This window comes from Phasianus colchicus, chromosome 3 (genome assembly GCF_987193195.1).
Source record: "Phasianus colchicus chromosome 3, bPhaCol1.hap1.1, whole genome shotgun sequence".
In the NCBI taxonomy this organism is placed as follows: Eukaryota; Metazoa; Chordata; class Aves; order Galliformes; family Phasianidae; genus Phasianus; species Phasianus colchicus.
Window position 1 is genome coordinate 74,880,763 of NC_143438.1, and position 13,001 is coordinate 74,893,763.

The following is a 13,001-nucleotide window of genomic DNA, read 5'->3' on the forward strand; positions in this document are numbered from 1 at the left end:
GCCAGCTGAACCATTCCTCCAGGAGCATAACCATCACTGAAAACATATGGGTACAAGGTGATGTGGGTGGGATAGGGTGGATGTGATCTGAAACATACTACAAATACTACTGAAACGAGTGGAAAAGTTCCCTTTGGCTTCAACAGGCTTTGGATGGGATCCAGAGAGCAAAGGAGCAAATCGTGTCAAGAGAGGAATGCAGAATCCTGAGAATAACTAAGAACAAGCAGGAATCCTATCAGAAGCTGATTCTGCTGACAGAATTGAAATAACCATCTGAATTTATGGTGCAAGAGAAAAAAATACAGAAATAAAAGCTCCAGAAAAAAAGCTCCATCTACACTGAGCCAGGTGGGATAACCACATTTGCAGTTAGTTCACCTGAACCAGAAAGTCGACTCTGGTAACTTCCGTTGGCTGCTGCTTCAGGGGAAAGAGGTTGGGAAACTGAAGGAGGAGGCAAAAAAGTTGAAAATTTCTTCTGAAAATTAGACACTAAAAACACCTGACTGAGATCAAGCAGAGCTGGTTGGCCCAGACCTCCTGCTGCTTTTGTTGCCTTTCTCTGCCATGCGCCTGTGTAGAAATGTATGGGTGGAGGGGTGTCGTCCCAAACTGAGTGTACCTTTTTATCACTACAGCCACGTAGGCCTGCAAGATTTCATGTGGGGCCCAAGGACTGAGAAAGGGTTTGAAGGCCTCACACTCTCAAAATGGAGGTCATGAACAGGAGGTCAAAATATTCATTTTAAAGAAATGCTTTCTGAGAACCTGATGCCATTCCTTCAAGCTTAGCAAATCAACACTCGGCTACAGTCTGCTCAACTGCAGTTGATTACTGTATTGAAGTTATTTGATAAATTAACAGGAACATCTGGCTCCTGTTAACTCCTCCTAGCTTTGTGCTTTCTGCTGATGAGAGGAGGGATCATATTCCTTTCTCCCAGATATCTCAGGTCAGGTTTTGTTTCCCAGTCTGTCCACATCCCTCTGACTGACCTCTGAGTGACCAGCCCCACCCCACGCAGCATTGTATGTCCAGTTTGCTACTGGGCCGTGTACTTCCTCTATCACAAACTTATTCTCCAACATATCGGTTGCCCAGAGAGGCTGTGGATGTCCCATTCCTGGAGGTGTTCAAGGCCAAGTTGGACGGGGTGTTGGGCAGCCTGAGCTGGTGGGAGGTGTCCCTGCCTAGAGCAGAGATGTTAGAGCAGCTTGAACTTTGAGTCCCTTCCAACCCAAGCTATTCTGTGATTCTATGATATTCCCAAAATATCAGACCTTCTCTAGTGATTTCTCTCCCTCAGCCAACTTTACTGATACTTTAAAGCCTGATTGTGTTTCATGTACACCAAGCATTTTGCCAAGGGTCACAGATTTCTTTAAGCAGTGGTAGGAAAAAATCCTATTAATCATGTCTGTGGCAATCAAAATTCTGGTCAGGGAAAGTGAAATGTAATTACTCGCTTTCATCAGGAAAGTTGCTGCCCTGCACCTGAGTTTATTACCAGACGGCATATCTGATCTGAGGATAGAAACAAAATGCCACCAGGTGTCAAAGGGGAGAAAGAGAAAATTTGCCCAGCTGGCCCAGTGCCTTCTCAACTCCCTTTTCCATTAATTTGAGTCAAGCTGCCTCAAAGGGTGCGGGGGAATGTAAATGGTGAAGCCTTTTTTCTGGCTGATAAGGCTGTGCTGCTCACCTGGGGTGGCCCAGTGGGGTGGCAGAGCCTGGCCCCTTCCTTACAGAACAGGGCATCACGCGTACACAGCCTGCTGTTTAGCACACAAGATCCCTTATCCATTTTTGGGAATTGGGAAAAAAAGGGGCAGGAGGCAAGAAAATTTGAGCATAAAACTGGCCATTTAGGTCAGTGTTTTACCTTGGGTGCACAGTTGGACCTTTTTATTTTCCTATTTAAAAGGGCTAAATCTGGTCTTCAATAAATATGAATATTTTCTTCACTACCAGAAATGTTCCCAAGGCTCAAGCTGTGCATTTTATTAGCTGAAGCTGTTAGCCTTAGTGTGGTTCATAACCATAACTAGGATAATAGAGCGTGTAGCTAAAATAGTTATTGCTCCCTTTTGGAACTGAAAAGGCCATTTCAGAAGTTTAAACAGCTTTGGATTTATCAGGAAAGTCTTCCCTGAGCTTTTCCCCTTGCCAGGAAAATTCCATTGAAAGAAATCATCTTATAGGCTCCTCTGGAGAGGACTGTGATGGGTTATTTCTTCTGGAGAGATGCTCCAGGATGGGGGTGGCTGCAGAAGGAGGCTTCAACTGCCTGTGCAAAAGCATCTTTATGGCAAAATTCAGACCAGTGAAAGTGAACAAGTACAAAACTTAACCAGTTACTATATTTAAGATGACTGGCGCACTTCAATGAACCTAAAAGGAAAATATCAGAATATTTAAATTCATTATCCAAACTGAAGGACCCCTTAGCAAAAATGGCCTCCTGGAGGCTGAGGTATTCAGCCACCCAACCACCACCTCATCTGACAGACAGTGAGGATATTTGGATTTCTTTATCGTGTATATATATATATATGTATATATATAGTGTCATAATGATTTATTGACCCAGTGAAATTTATTTATCTGAGATCCTTGGTTATCATGGATTCACAGTGTTGTTTTCTTCATTAAAAATGAAAGCTGTTGAACGATCAGACAACACTGGTGATAAGGAAGGTATCTGACCAAAAACTGAAGCACAGAAAAAATCAGTATCAAAAGCCTTCCAATCTGATGGTATCAGAAATCTGAATATTAAGATTTGTATAGTAGCACAATGGACTAATTACATATGACTTTCATAGTGCATATATTATTCATATTATTTCAGACAAAATAAGAATTAAAAAAAAAAAAACATAGCTAAATGAATTTCCTTTCCAAAATGAAATGAGCAATTGCTTGCTGGAGCAGGTGAAACAGAATTACCAGGGCTTTGAAAAAAGGGAGAAAAACGGGTCTAGCAAGGAGATTGAAAAATCAAATGGGTCAAAATATTCACCAGCTTTCTTAACTTAGGTATGAAACCTAAGTACCCTAACAGCACACAAAGCACTGTGCAGAGCTCATGGATGTCTGTTTAGCACTAGGAGAGCACCAGGTGAGTGGCTCCTGGAGGATTTTGTGTACACCACCCCATGCTCTCATCCATAGTGAGCTGAATGAATAGGGATTGCTGTGGTGGGTAAGAGTAGCTCCGTTCCCTGGGACTCTTAGCAAATCTGTAAGAGTGAAAGGATTTAACCTGTGTTGTTTTGGGCCACTGACAAGGCAAGAAACATCTTCATTATTTCCCACCTTGCATCCATCACAGGGTTTGCTCCAGGAAAGAGAAAAAATCTCTGTGCTGATGGGATAACTCCAGGAGCTGGCTTTCATTGCAGAGAGACTGCTTGTGGGTGGGAGAAGCCATTCACATCAGACTCAAAATGAAATGCAAGATTCAGTCTCAACTGTGTGGAGCAAGGAATGCATATCTGTGAAGAGAACCCATACCCTGAGAACAAAGCTGTGATCCTTGCAAGAACAAGTACAGCTCTACTCTGTGATCATCCAGCTGTCAGTGTCTTCTCTTGTCCTCTCTTTTTTTTTTTTTTTTGGCCATGTGTGGCTTGCAGACTAGAGATGTCATTTAACCGTATCCACAGATAGTTTCTGGTGGTATCAAACACAACTATAGCATTTCAGGGGAACCTCCACTCCAAACCAGGGAATGCACAATTTCCCTGCACATACACAATGCCTCTGTTATCTATAGTCTGTATTACTGCTGGGTGTTGCTGGGATAGGTACACACACCTACAGGGGAATATGAGATCCTGTTTTACCCTTTGTGTGGGACAGGTTCCCTGCTGCTGTATGTGCTCTTTTGGGTATTGCAGATGGGAATCCCATTTCCAGATCATTTCTGCTCAGTGCCTGCATGAGAAGCCAGCTCAGCAGGAGAGCCAAAGCCTCCTGGGGAAGCAGGACCTGCTCTTTTGTCTGTCAAGCAAGCCAAGAACAAAGGAGGTGAAGGACAAGGCCAACGTCTGCAATTAGAAAATGGGAGGAAGGAAAGGATCAACTTTCCCATAGTATTGATTTCCCAAGGGCATCACAAGCTGGGCTAACTTTCTCCTAAATTTTTAGCTTCTCACTTCCAATTTGCTGCTTTCAGTCTTCAGCACAGGCTCTGGGCTTCCCATAAATAGGATGAAACAAGGAAAGGAGAAGTGGGAACAGTCCAAAAGTACTGAAAAATCGCTCATTTCCTTGCTTGGAAGATGTTTCCCAACCACTTCTACCTATCTATCCACACCTAAACATTTTTTTGTCCCCAGACTTTCCTCTATCCTGGGCATTTATTTCTATAGAAAAGGCTGACAGATTTTTAAGGAAGAGATACTTGGCTCAGACACAGGAAGATGCTGCATGAGGATTGGCATAAATCTCTGCTGCGTCAGATCAAAGCACTTCTGTCATCTGTTATATAGCATACAAAATTCTCACGAAAGAAGTACAATATCATGAACAACTCAGGAGCTTCCCACAGTACTAAATGTTTAATTACTCTACTGCTCATATGAGAGCTGAGCACAAAAGTCAACTCCCCTGAACTAAGGAGCAAAACAAGGAGCCATGCTGAGACAGCAGCAGGTGACAACGGGATCTGTTTAGCAGTCCCCAGTGACAGGAGTAATGCAGCTTCCATCCCAGCCTGGAAGCAAATGAGATCTAGTTTTGCAAGGAACAATTCAAAAGATTTCAAATATTATGAGACATCACCTGGAATACTGCATCCAGATGTGGAGTCCTCAGTAAAGGAGAGCATACACCTGTTGGAGAGTGTCCAGAGGAAGGCCACCAAAATGATCCAAGGGATGGAACACCTCTCCTACAGGGACAGGCTGTGAGAGCTGGCGCTGTTCAGCTTGGACTGTGAGGTGGCCTGATAGTAGCCCCTAAAGGGGGGCTATGGGAAAGAAGAGAACAGACTCTTTGGCAGGATCTGTTATGATAGAACAAGGGGAAATGGGTTCAAACTTAAAGAGGGTAGATTTAGATTAGATATAAGAAAAAATTCTTTTACAGTGAAGGTGGTGAAGCACTGGAACTGGTTGCCCAGAGATGTGCTAGATGCACATCCCTGGAGACATTCAAGGTCAGGCTGGACAGGGCTCTGAGCAACCTGATATAGCTGTGGCATCCCTGTTCATTGCAGGGGAGTTGGAATAGATCACCTTTAAATGTCCCTTCCAACTCTAAGGATTCTATGATTCTGTGATTACTGAAATACATCTTTGAACACCACCTGCATAGCCTTGATTTTTTTGTAATCCTTAAAGTAAGAGCTACAGCATACTAAAGTCTAAGTTAAAACTTTTGGAGGCCTCTTTCCTCGTGCCCTGTAGTGTTGTAGGCACAATACTGAGTTGTTATTTGCTTTAAAATGTGCTTCTAATCTTCCTTAGGAGGTTAGGTTCTATCACAGAGTCACAGAATCATAGAGTTTCATGAGTTGGAAAGAGACTGCTAAAGGCCATTCTTGTCCATCTCCCCAATTATCCACCAGATGTATCCCTAAACTCTGCAGAAACCTTAATTTTGCAATCATCAAATAGGACTAGCTATTGTAGGTGGACAGTGTGGGTGAGAAAAAGCCAGGCTGGCCACAGCTGGCTTTTGGCTTAAGCCTTCAGCCCTGCACCTAACTCTTTGCTGCTCTGCAAACACAACAGCTCCTTTCACTTCTGTGTAATGTCACTGGAGTAAGATAAATGAGCTCAGCTCCTTCTATAAAGAGCATGCCATTTTTCAAGTCCATAAGTCTAAGAGAAAGAAAAGGAAAGGTATCAGGCTGCCAGCAGCACTCAGAACCGAATTTTGCTTTGTCTGGAAACAATACAAGATTCATATGCAAAGCCCAAAGAGAACACAAAGCTGAGGGCTGGGTGCACAAAGGGTTCTGCAAAACCCTGCACACGATCCCTCTGAGTCCACATAGACACCATAAGGACTGCTGGTTGAGGAAATCCCAGGGACAGCCACGGCTTGATAAGATAATCCAGGAGAGAGGGAGGCAAGCGGGTGTCAGACAAAGGGCAGCACGCGATGCATCATGCGGCACAGCGCGAGCTGCAAGGAGCTGCAGCCAGCTGCTGAGGGCAAGCCATAGACAAAAGATGAATTGAGCCTAAATAATAGGCCTCAGGGAGGAGCAGAATCACCATGCCTTGAAGAGCAACACATTGAGTCTGTCAACCCCCTGACAAACGCCAAATGCCAGTGACTCCCCAACGTACACGAAGCAAGCAGTACTGGCTAACCTTCTGGAGGATAAATAGGGATTTAAGGAGCTTAGTTTGAAAAGTAAATCCTCAAAAAGAGCTGGTATCCGAGGTGTGTGCTAGATACCTGAATACTGACCTGACAGCAGCAGAGCTGAGAACTGAAAAAAGCTTCTCTGACAATCTGAAACAGTCCCATCAGGTCTGAATTTACTGAGACGTGGTGAAGTATTTGCAGAAGGCCATATAACAGTCTCTCCCTATTTACAACCCCGTGTTTAAAATCAGTAATTCACAGACTGAAAGGTTAGGAATAGCTTTTTACTACTGCTGAGATATGATGTCATAGTACCAATGGGGCTGGCACTTTGTTTCAAGGAATTACGCAGCACAGGCTCCATCACCATTATTTCGCTTCTAAATGGCTTACGAGCAGACTTAGACCATGGGCATGGACAAACTTGTGAGAAACCACCGGGGAAAGATGGATTAATATCCTGCTGCCACTCACAGGCCAACAGGTTGTTGCAAAGTGCTCATATTCTATGTGTCCAGAGTAATTCAGAACTTTTTGTACACAGGGCTGGGTGGCTGTGTTTTGGTCTTTGTCATCCCAAGTTTCTCTGAAAGTATGACAGGTTCAGATTGAAGGTCCCAGCAGTGCACACTTCTGAAGTGCCGCTTGGTGAGGTATTGGAACAGGCAGCCCAAGGAGGTGGTGGAGTCACCTTCCCTGGAGCTGTTCAAGATGTAGATGTGGGACACAGGATAGTGGACATGTCCGTGTGGGCAAGCAGTTGGAAGCAGGATATACAGGAGCCAAGGGCTGCACTGTCCTCACCATATGGGGGATGAAGTGATCCATCGTGGTGAATTAAAACATTGAAATTAGTTTATTCACCTATAGGTTTGCCCACTACAGGAAAAAGACAAGATTGTTCAGAGGTCCTTGGTAAAATGAATCCTGTTCCCCATAATCCAGTAAAACAACTAACAGTTTTTCCTCCCAATATCAGTCACAGAATTAAAGTTTCAACCTACTTTAAACTCATCTCAGACCTGGAATCTTCTGGACAGAGTAAATCTTCACTAATTCCATGGGAGACATTCATCTCTACAGTACTTATAGAATAATATTCTGAAGCATGTATACATACACTGTGGGACCAGAGCATGAGCACGGAGGTAACCTGCAAAACCAAGTCATGTTTAGGCTCATAATCTTTCATACCTTTCCAGACAAGTTTTCCCCAAACCTGCAAGCCTTTCCAGCATTTCCCAGTCTGTGTCAGTGGAGCTGAAATGCTGTGTCTGCAGGTTTACAGCCCTGTGCTCCTCCAGAACTTCTTGCTATTGGCAGGGCTCTCAAAAGCACCAAAGGTACATTACACTGGGGCCCCACTGTGTTAACACTTCTCTAGTGGCTCATGGATTTATGGCAGGTACTAGGAACCTTACATGTAGAACAGTTTTAAGAGCTGAAAGTCACCGGCAGCAGAGAGCACTTCAAAATCAATCCACACCATCCAGCACCCTCACTCTGAAAATGGTGTGCTTGCTTTTGGTGCCAAATACAAAAGGCCAACCTGGCAACCTTGCATACTCAACACTTTGAAACTCCTAAACTGATCTGCACACACAGCTGCTTCTTACGTCATCTGGAATCAACAAAGTGAAGCCTTTGAATCTCACGTCAGCAGTTTTAGTGCTAAAAAATCTTTGAAAATACATAGCTTTCTCAGGTGTACAGATCTCAGCTAATTTTGATGAAATTTACTGAATTATTCAGCATGAGCTCAATCCCAAGAATAGATGCTATGGAAAGGCATGGATTTCCAGTATACAACCTAGTCTTTTTAAAAAATTCTGCTGTGACCAGAGAATGAAAGTCCATGATCATCAAAATCTCTTCAGTCAAACTATCCAGAGACTGTAACAGCAGAATTCTCTGAATTTCAGGATGCTTTCCATGGTGATATCAGGAAAGCACATGGCTGAGAGCTACCAATGAGGAGGATATGGCCATGCTTAATTGAGAGACCAAAGTCTTTGCAGTGCCTTTTCTATAAATAAGAGTTGCAATATGCAAACCCCTGACAGTGATAGCTTTGAAGTACTGATTTAAAAACAAACAAACAAAAAAATGTATCTCTTCCTGTGATTAATTATTCAGCTCATCTAGAAAAAGGGGAGAAAAGAGTAAAGGAAAAAACAAGAAGCACATAGGTGTTGCTTGCAAATACAAGAATAAATCTAATAACTTTTGGAATTTCTGTGGAAATAAACAGGAAGTGTGGCTTCAGCTCATGTGAAAAGAATGTGCAGAAAATGCAAATTGAAGGTGCCCATGCAGCAACAGCACAGTCAGCTGCAGCCATCCACCATGCCATCACTGGTTTCTGCACTTATGACCACAGTCTGTGTACACATTTCTGTGGGTGGATGTCCAGTCTTCCTTTCTGTACTCTCATCTCCCTAAACACAGTGCAGGGTGTCTGCAGGAAGGGAACTATAACGTCAAAATTCTTACAGAGATGGTTGGTCCTCCCATTGCTGATGTGCAAGCTGATGCAAAATAAATAGCTAAAGTGGTACTAAATCCCTGAGGTTAAATGCTTTCATTTTCAGCAGCTTAAGAACAAGACAGAAACGTTTATATTTTACTATGCTAATAAGGATGGCTTGGATGCTTTTCTCCTTCACTGGGATGGCAGAAAGTTAATTGTAATCACTTTAAAGTACAGTATCACACAGCTCCCTTGGAACAAAGAGTAATTCCAGAAAGGAGTTGATGCTTTCTCCAATATTATGACCATGTTTAATTCAAATGTATTTGGAACACAGCAGGAAAATGTATTACTTCAAAATTGAACTCCTGCTGCCAAAGAACAAGTTAAGAAACTCAGCTTATCTTCCAGTTAAAGCAGATTGGAAAGAGTGGTCAGTATATGAGCCAAAAAAAAAAAAAAAAAAAAAAAAAGGATGAACCTCAATAGCTTTTCTGAAGTTGAAATCTTTTTTCTGTCCATAGAGTACTGCTGGATAGGAGAGCTTGTGAAGTAGTGCCAGAAAACCTCCTGTGGTGATGGGAACGTAACTGGTCCTGCCTCACCCACCGGTGCTGTGCTGGAGGAAAAAGGACAGAGAATGAGTCTTGAGGATTAGGGGACAGGAGCTAAGGAGGAGAGGAGTCCCTCAGGTCTTGCCAAAGGCTGGTCTGAAACTCTGGAAGGAAAGCACTGAAAGAAGCCAAACGGTATTTTATGAAAATATATAAATCAGAAGGAGATGGGTTGAATAACCTTTGGAAACACAGCTTCCCTGAAAAAGCATTGAAAAGGGCCATCATTTTGAAGAGTGGAATATAAAAGACCCATTTCTTGGAGGTCCATTTCAATCATATCAGGTAGAGCAAGTTAAATATAGCTGCAGAGACAGCTGCTGTACTTGAGCCCATCAGATTTATGGTGAAAATCCTACTCAGTCTCTCTTCCATTCTCTTAGAGCTGATATTTACAGTGAATAAAACACATAATTAGGAATGCAGTTGGCAAAAGCTGTGATTTATAATATTAAGTAATTACGCAGCACTGGACTGATTTGGCTGCAGCTGCATAATGAAATAGAACCACTTGACATTAAGACAAACTTTCCTGTGGTCTGATTTCAGCCACTATTCAGGGAGATACAAAATTTCTTCAACTGACTGGGGAACTTGGGCCAGACAAAAGCAGAGACTACTTCTGTCTACCATTGCAAAAGGCAGCAGGGCTATGCCCGCCTGGTTTGAGCACGTTGGCACTGTTGAATACTGTTAGCATGAGCAAAGTAGTGTTCCAGCCCACTCATTCCCCTCCTGTGGTGGGACAGATGCATCAACTGCACGGTTTAATAGCCTATGGGTACCTGGGGAGGGTCCTTGTGCACTCTCCGATTCCCTATTATGAGAGATGTCACAGGATGGCAGTGCCCTCTGTGTCCCTCTGACCCATCTCTGCTCCAGCAGGAACACCCAGAGCAGGGGGCCCAGGCCCATGGCCAGGCAGCTCCTGAACATCCCCAAGGAGAAGACCCCACAGCCTCTGGGCAACCTGTGCCAGTGCTCTGGCATCACACAGCACAGCAGTGCTGCCTGGTGCTCAGAGGGAGCCCCTGTGCTCCAGTTTGAGACCACTGCTTCCTGTACTGACACTGGGCACCACTGAAGGGAGCCTGGGTGTGTCCTCTTGGCATGTTCCCTTCAGGTATTTACAGGCAGTGATGAAATCCTCCTGAGCCCCCTCTTCTCCATGCTGAGCAGGCCCAGCTCTCTCAGATTCTTCCCACAGGAGAGGTGCTGTAGGCCTTGCAATATCTGGTGGCCCTCTGTTGGACTCTCTGTAGTGTGTGCAGGTCTCTCTCGTGTTGGGGAGCCCAGAACTGGACCTAGTACTCCACTACACCAATATTAAGTAGAAAAGAAGAATCACTTCTCCTGGCATACTTGGAACACTATTCCTACTGCAGCCAAGAATACCATTTGCCTTCTTAGCTGCAAGGGCACGTTGCTGGCTCGCATTCAACTTGGTGTCCACGAGGAACCTCAGGTCCTTCTCTGCAAAGTTGCGTTCATCTGGGTGCCCTTGGCACGTGCTGGTGCCTGGGGCCATTCCTCCCAGGTGTAAGACTCTGTACTCCTTGTCGAACCTAATGAGGTTCTTGTCAGCCCATTTCTGCAGCCTGTCAAGATCGGTCTAGATGACATTAATAATGATGTTAAACAGGACTGGACCCTGGGGAACACTGCTTTCTACTGACTCCAACTAAAGGATATCCCTGCAGGCACACATCCCTAGCACAAGGGATGGAAAGGCTCAGCACCCAGCTTCCTCCAGGTCTGAGGCACTCTAGGGCAGAGGGAGATATGGGCCCTGGACTCTGCTGCTTGATGGCTCTGGTGTGCTGGGTTAGCTCAGTAGCAGCCACCCCAAACAGAGGCACAATGGATCCCACCTTAAACCGAGCCTGAAACCATCTTCTCTTAATTTAGGGAAAGAAACAGACACTAGCTAAGATGATGGAGCATCCATGCCATCATAGTAATGCGTTTGTTGTTTGCTTTTTATCTTTGTTCTGTTAGTGATTTGTTGGCATTTAACTCTAATGGAGTCATTTTACCTCTTCCCATGGTCCTTCATGAGCAAAGAGGAAGAAATCAAAGGAAAAACAAAGTTGCATGCCCATCACGCACATGTGTAGAGTGCTACCAACAATTTTTCTTTTAAAAGATCCAAGCTTTGATGTCTAACATTTTCTATAGTTAAAAAACAATGCATTAATTTAAGTCTCTTCTCATTTATGCCCTTTAATTCCAGCCAGTTTAGATAACTGAAGTGTCTGGTTTAGTTTTGCTTTCTGCTTCCCTACGCTAACACAACGGTGCTTTGTTTGTGAGCTCCAGCCCTGCAAGCAAAGTGTTCAGATAAACGGTTCATGCCTGGAATTATTGAATGTTTGAGGAGCCTCCTGTACACAACAGAACTTTGAAGTCTTCATAAACATAAAAGGTATTATTTTAATCAGTAACTCACTGCTACCAACAGTAATTTTTAAAAGTTAATGTTTATTACAAGGTACTGAATTGAGATGCTGCAGCGGGTGCTGAATTGCAGGAATCGGATCTTCATTTTGGCAAGCAGGTTTCACAGAGCACTTTGTATTAGATTCAATCCCACAATCACTCCTCACGTCCCTTGGTCATTACTCCTCAGATGAAACACCAAGGAGACAGAGAATCCCCTGTGCTCTGCCTGCAGTGGGCACACGTTGTCAATACTGCTATTATAGCTACCTACACAGCCAGCAAGGGTTTTTTGTGCTGTCAGCGATCTGCACATCAAAACATGCTCAGAGCAGGAGTGAGAGCTAATGAGCTGCCTCCTTTGTGTAGTTTTATCAGAGATCAACAGACCCAGGCATATGAAAGGCCCCTGTGTAACTAAAGGCAGCAAGGGAAAATTTCTGATGACATGAAATATCAGAAAAGGAGTTGCTTTTTTAAGCAACTCTTCTACTGTAGCTGTTTATTTCTACCAGCTGTTTCAAGGTTCTGAGGAGAGATAACAAACATCTTTCTGCTCAGTCAATGTAAAACCCCTATTTTTATCTTCTTTTTTACCTTTTATCCCCAGTCTCAGCAATTCAGCAACAATGTTTGGAGTAGTAGGGGGAAACATTTAAAATGAATAAGATGAAGGCCAGGCCAGGAAAACACACCCAGTTGCTATTGTATTTGCCTTCAGCATCCTTCTTAAAGCTCACCTTCTCGCAATGCTTTCAAAACAGGCTATGCCTTATCACTGATACACTAAAGTAAACTTATTTCTGTCATTCCTGCTCTTTTTTTTTCCTACTGTCACCACTATTTCCAGGTTTGATTCAGCTCTGCTGCCCACCATGCCAGGTCTCTGATCAACAGGAGGTTCTCAGGGCAGAAATGCCAATGGGAATGGAAATGCAGGGTGGGTTCACTACTCTGAGACTGCCTGACCCATTCTTAAATCACTTCTTGCACTATTTTGCCTTTCTGTTCATCTGGGTATTGGCTTCCTCCATCCCGCATATTCCTTTCTGTGGGTTCTCATAGACAAGGAGAAGGAGGGATGGTGGGGGGATGTTCCAGGGCTTCTTGGTTTCTCAGCGATGTTGGGTGCTTGGCAGCATTCACT